This window comes from Coturnix japonica, chromosome 27 (assembly GCF_054131305.1).
Source record: "Coturnix japonica strain WE chromosome 27, WE-NBRP24, whole genome shotgun sequence".
NCBI classification, from domain to species: domain Eukaryota; kingdom Metazoa; phylum Chordata; class Aves; order Galliformes; family Phasianidae; genus Coturnix; species Coturnix japonica.
Genome location: NC_140689.1, coordinates 5,955,671 through 5,960,964, shown reverse-complemented (window position 1 = coordinate 5,960,964; position 5,294 = coordinate 5,955,671). Strand labels below are relative to the sequence as shown.

Here is a 5,294-nt window from a genome sequence, read left to right as displayed (position 1 = left end):
GTGTTATTGTGTAGTTGTGTTGTTCCAGCCCTGCTCACACTCGTGTGTTTATTGCACCATTATGGGCTTTTTTTCCCCAATAAAGCCCCACTCACAGCTGCAGCTTCATCCTGGCTCGTCCCCCTCCATCTTCCTCCTCCTCCTCCTGCTGTTGTTCACCCCCCGGCTCCGCTCACGATGCAGACGCAGCAGCAACACCACGGCACGATGGGCGCTCATCACACGGCGGCTGTAGGATAATGGGACCCCATAGGGGATAATGAGACCCCATAGAGACCAATGAGACCTCATAGGGAACAATGGGACCCCACAGAGACCAATGAGACCCCACAGGGGCAATGAGAGTCCCCATAAGGGACAGTGAGATCCCATAGGGGATAGTGAGACCCCTATAGGGCACGATGGGCGCTCATCACACGGCGGCTGCAGGGACAATGAGACCCCATAGGGGACAGTGAGACCCCATAGGGGACAGTGAGACCCCATAAGTGCCAATGGGACCCTAACCCTAACCCCCCCCCAGCACTCACTTGAGGTTGGACAGCTCGAGGATCAGCCCCCCCAGCACCGCAGACGCATCCTCACCTGGTGCCACCTCATTCCTGGGAGTCAAAGGGGGTGAAATTGGCACCAATCTGGGGCTTTTTAAGCCCAAAATGAGCTCTGGGTTCTGGTGGGGGGGGGGGGTCTGACCTGGGGGTGCAGCTGGGTGAGGCCGGGTCCCCATCGGCGTCCACAGGGCACAGAGGGGCTGCAGGCTGGGAGGGGGTGGTGGGCTGGGGGGGGAAATGGGGTGAAATGGGGGCAACTGGGGATGGACTGGGGGAAACTGGGATGAACTGGGGTGAATGGGGGGGGATTGGGGGATATGAGAGTGACTTTGGGGGGGACTGGGGTGATGTGAAGTGAATTGAGGTGAATGGGGGAGAATTGGGGGGACTGGAGGGGTCTGAGAGTGACTTGGGGGGGAACTGGGATGAACTGGGGTGATATGGGGGGAATGGGGGTGAATTGGGGGGGATTGGGGGATATGAGAGTGACTTGGGGGGGGAACTGGGATGATGTGTGGTGAAATGGGGGTGAATGGGGGTGAATTGGGGTGAACTGGGGGGGGAATTGGGGTAAATTGGGGCAATCTGGGGTGGAATGGGGGGTAAACTGGGGCAGACTGGGGTGAACTGGAGCTCTATGGGGTGAAGTGGGGCAATGTGGGGTGCAGTGGGGCGCTATGGGGCTGTTCCCTATGGGTTCTCATAGTACTCTGGCATTACCTGCAGCAGCTTGGTGCCCCCCCCTGGCACCCCACTGTGCTCCGGTGCTGAGATGTGGGGCAGCCCCACAGTGCCAGCCCCATAGCGCTCCTCATGCTCTGCCCCACAAGTGGGCTCAGCTTTGGCTGCCCACTCCCCCTCTTATGGCTCTTTGGTGGCCTCAATGCATTCTGTGCCCCCATCAGTGTCATCCATGATATATTGGATAATGCATACTCATATTGTTCTACTGCTCTTGTTGTAATGGAAACTGTCAATGCAATTACATTTTTTACATACAGGTCGAAGGAGGTGATCCTACTCCTCTACTCTACCCTGGTGAGGCCTCATCTGGAATATTGTGTCCAGTTCTGGGCTCCCCAGTACAAAAAAGACAGGGATCTCTTGGAGAGAGTCCAGCGGAGGGCCACAAAGATGGTGAAGGGCCTGGAGCATCTCCCCTATGAGGAGAGACTTAGGGAACTGGGTCTGTTTAGCCTTGAGAAAAGAAGGCTGAGAGGGGACTGGATCCAGGTTTATAAATACCTGAGGTGTGGGGGCCATAGTGGTAAGGCTGGTCTCTTTTCAGTAGTGCGTGGGGACAGGACTATGGGTAATGGGATGAAAGTACAGCATAGGAAGTTCCACACGAATGTGCAGAAGAACTTCTTTACAGTGAGGGTGACGGAGCACTGGAACAGGCTGCCCAGGGATGTGGTGGAATCTCCTTCTCTGGAGATATTCAAGACCCGCCTGGATGCCGAGCTGTGTGATGTGGTGTAGGGAGCCTGCTTTGGCAGGGGGGTTGGACTCGATGATCTCTAGAGGTCCCTTCCAACCCCTACAATTCTGTGATTCTGTGATTCAGGTAGGGATGTGAAGCCGAACACTTCATGGTCCTGCAATTGCCAGCCCGAGCCAGGCACTGTATTGAGCAGCTATTGAAAAAGGCAGCAACACCATTCAAATGTTTGTTTTGCTTTTATTTGGAATACACAGATGTGCTAAATGCATCCAAAATACATTTCAATATGAAATCAAATAGGAGGGATACTGGTAATGACTAAAACTTCCTCAGTTCCTCTCTGCAGTCCATGAAAGGGAAATCACGGCCAGGCCTGAAAACCGGACCACACAGTGTGTGTCCTTTGGTGCACCTCTGAGGACGCAATCCAGGCGATTCTGCTGTCCTTTGTGCCTTCCTGCTCAAGCCCTTATCGTTTCTTTTTGCTTTCCTTCTTGGCTTTCTTGCTCAGCTGAGCAGCACTTGCCTTGGGTTGCTTCACCATCTCCCAAGCCTTACACTCAAAACCCTCCGAGTCCTGCAAGAATCAATTGGGAAACAGTCAAGGAGCTTTCTAACAACTGAAAGGGAAGAGAAGCAAGAGAGGATGGGTGGGTGTCAAATAAGGGAAGAACTCAACAGACAAGAATAAACCTATCCCTGAGCTCCAGCACACACGCGTGACCACTGCCTTATTAATACTAACAGCAATGTTATTCTAGCCATTAAAGTCACCCATGTTCACGTACCTGGTTGTGGACGTGTTCGTGGCCTTGCTGCTGCTGTGCTCTACAACGCCAGCCACAGAAATAAAGAGTGCAGAAAGCTGATCTGTTGAAGACAGAGGAGTGAGCTGTGCTTAACCAACACTGCTTCAGAGCATGCTTACAGTAAGGCACACCTACCTTACAACAGCCATGCAGGAAGCTCCAGACACAGCTCCAGACTGTTTCCATGAAGCCCAATTGCATTTCACAGCCACTCACGCTCTGCTCCTTGACAATCTGCAACAGAAAAGTCAAAAGATGCAAATCCCATCCCTCGGAGATTTCACAGACCTCCGCACTCATGGAGCAGCACTCATGTCATTGGGTGAGAAAGCAGACGTGTGCTTACCGAGTGAGCGCTGTTTGCTGCCAACTGCTGGTAGGAACCCACCTAACTCTAAGTACGAACAGTAACCTATGCCTAACTCTAAAACAGGAACAAAAACCAACACCTAACAATAAAACGTGAACAATAACCTACTCCTAATTAAAAAACATGAACAATAAGGTAATCCTAACACCTAATCCTAACTAACTAAACTTTACAATAAAAACACCAATAAAAACAGGGTTCAGATGGAACCAGGGGCCTGCAGAGGTCTGAGAGGAGGAGCTGATGTTAAATGAAGCCACCCAGCTAATGCCGGGGGCAGGGGCCGCGCAGACAGTACGGAGCCCAGCGCTTGGACCAGCGATGCTGCAGCTGAGGTGGTACTGCTGCAGGGCCTGGCACGGTGGTGTGGTGCCAGGCCAGCTGTGCATCGGGCGGATCCACCTCCATGGGCTCATCCTCAGGTGGATCCACCTCCATGGGTTCATCTGGAGGTGGATCCACCTCCATGGGTTCATCTGGAGGTGGATCCACCTCCATGGGTTCATCTGGAGGTGGATCCACCTCCATGGGCTCAACGGAGGTGGTCACGCGCCTGGTCCAGGCGCGATGGCAATGGGCTCGCTTGCCTGTCTGCCGCCTGATGGTCCTGGCGGGCCCCCTCCTCCTCCTCCTCGACCCTGCAGTCCCCGGAACCATCTTCCCAGCTAAATGTTGGGTTTCCTCCAGCCTCGCTCTCTTAGGTCCCCACATGGCTGTTAATGGCCGGAGCTCTAAGAGGCGAGTGCGTTGCGTGGGGCAGTGGTGACCAAGGTAACAGCTGTGGCCAGGGTTCTAACATGGCCCAACAGGGTTCTAACTGCTGGCACTGCTGGCACTGGCGTTCCACATGGCATGGTCCCAGCAACAAACACCAGCACAGAACTGCAGCCCCGACTCGTCTCGCTCACTGACAGCCAGAGCAAGGACATGTTACACACCTTCCTTCAGCTCCACGCACTCCCTGGCACCGCACGCATCGCCTCTGCATGCCGCAGCACCGCCAGCTCCTCCCCTGACATCCCTCCATGCCCCGCACCGCGGCCCGACCCCATTGGCAGCGCACAGCCCGCTCCTCCCGGCCCCGATCACCTTCCCATGGCGCCATGGCCCGGAACTGCTCCTGCCGGCACCAAGCGCTTCCTGCCCCTCCATTCCCCGCTCCTCCTTTCCCTTCACTTTCCATCCGCACTCAGGACGCAGATCTCAATGGAGGTGGCTGCAGAACATCATCAGTGCAGGCAATCAATGGCTCGTGCTGCGCTTCACTGCCTTGTGCTCCTCATTGACTGCTCTGCTGTGCCCTTTCCTAACCCCGCAGGATCATTTGCTTCTGTCTTTAGTGAAAGGGCTCTCCCTCAGAAATCCCAGACCCTGGAGGTTAATGAGAGAGTCCGGGGAATGGGAGATTTCCCTTTAGTCGGGGAGGAGGTGGTCCGTGAGTGCCTAGGAAACATTAAGGTCGATAAATCCATGGGACCTGATGGGGTGTATCTGCTGGTGCTGAGAGAGCTGGCAGAGATCTTTGCTGAGCTGCTCTCTGTAATCTATCAGAGATCTTGGAGAACTGAGGAGGTGCCTGAAGACTGGAGGACGGCCAATGTCACTCCAGTCTTCAAAAAGGGCAAGAAGGAAGACCCGGGTAATTATAGGCAAGTCAGCCTCACCTCTGTCCCAGGGAAGGTGATGCAACAGCTTGTTCTAGATGCTATCTCCAGACAACTGGGTGATATGGAGGCTATCATGAGTACTCAGCATGGGTTCACCAAGGGGAGGTCGTGCTCGACCAACCTGGTCGCCTTTTATGAAGATGTCACTAGCTGGGTGGACAGGGGGAGGGTGGTAGATGTAGTCTACCTTGATTTCAGTAAGGCTTTTGATACTGTCCCCCATGACATCCTTATAAAGCTGAGGAAGTATGGGATAGATGAGTGGACAGTGAAGTGGGTTGAGAATTGGCTGACTGGCAGAGTGCAGAGGGTTGTCATTGCCGGTGTGGTATCTGGCTGGAGGCGTGTAACTAGCAGCGTCCCCCTGGGGTCTGTACTGGGTCTGGTCTTGTTAAACATCATCAGCGACCTTGATGAGGGGATAGTGACCACCCTCAGCAAATTTGTGATGAC

General features: G+C 54.2%; 1 long non-coding RNA gene across 1 annotated transcript; it reads right to left on the bottom strand.

Annotated features, from left to right (window-relative positions):
- Positions 1-393: 393 nt before the first annotated feature.
- Positions 394-768, bottom strand: LOC146756405 (uncharacterized). The gene is made up of 3 exons (XR_014937443.1): positions 694-768; positions 531-602; positions 394-423 (listed from the first exon to the last, which is right to left on the bottom strand). It is a non-coding gene; the product is annotated as an uncharacterized LOC146756405 (long non-coding RNA).
- Positions 769-5,294: the final 4,526 nt, after the last annotated feature.